This window comes from Octodon degus, unplaced genomic scaffold, assembly GCF_000260255.1.
Source record: "Octodon degus isolate 3935 unplaced genomic scaffold, OctDeg1.0 scaffold00033, whole genome shotgun sequence".
In the NCBI taxonomy this organism is placed as follows: domain Eukaryota; kingdom Metazoa; phylum Chordata; class Mammalia; order Rodentia; family Octodontidae; genus Octodon; species Octodon degus.
This window is the reverse complement of record NW_004524609.1, coordinates 9,098,080-9,098,830: the sequence shown is the minus strand read 5'-3', so window position 1 is coordinate 9,098,830 and position 751 is coordinate 9,098,080.

The window sequence follows — 751 nt, the reverse complement described above, 5'->3', positions numbered from 1 at the left end:
CCAGCGTTCTATCCTCAGGTCCCGCATGCCATGTGGGTCCCACCCCCAGGGCATGTTGAGCTTGCAGATGTGTCCCAGTGTTGTGGTATATGCCTGTAATCCCAGTGCTGGGGAGGCTGAAAACAGGAGGATCACCGGGAGTCAGAGCTGCATAGTGAAACCCTGTACCAAATACATAAAAAGTGAAAGAAAGTTCATGCCAGTTCAATGCCATCAGACAATGACAAAAGCAGCAAGGTCCAAGTTAAAATTCTGAAAAGATATGGAAGATGGTAGGTGTTTATTCTGTGAAGATTCTTGTCTGTCCAAGAAAAGGTTGATAAGGTCCCTACCAAAGACACCCAAAGGAGAAAACTCTTCAATAAGCAGAAAATATTAGTCAAGTTCTGAACTTGTTGGTGTGAACATTTAAAGTGCTTCATAGAAAGCATCTGCGAAGCATGGATTTCACCATGGAAGACTGACTTACTAAATTTCTCTTCAAAATTCTAGGAAGACCTCAATCAGTAAGTGACAGAAGGACCAGAAGGCAGAGGGAAATTTTCCAGGATCCTGGTGCTTAGGATGAAAGGTCCTATGTCTGTAAGTTTATGACTTATCTCTGCAAGATTATGTCAGATGTTAAAGCTATGCCGAGCTACATTCTCAATGTTTATGCTCAATGTCTATTCCATTGAATTAGAATGCTTGCAGACTGAGGAGGTACCTACAGAGACCCAGCCAGAAGGTGAATGACTCAGTGGAGGCAGGT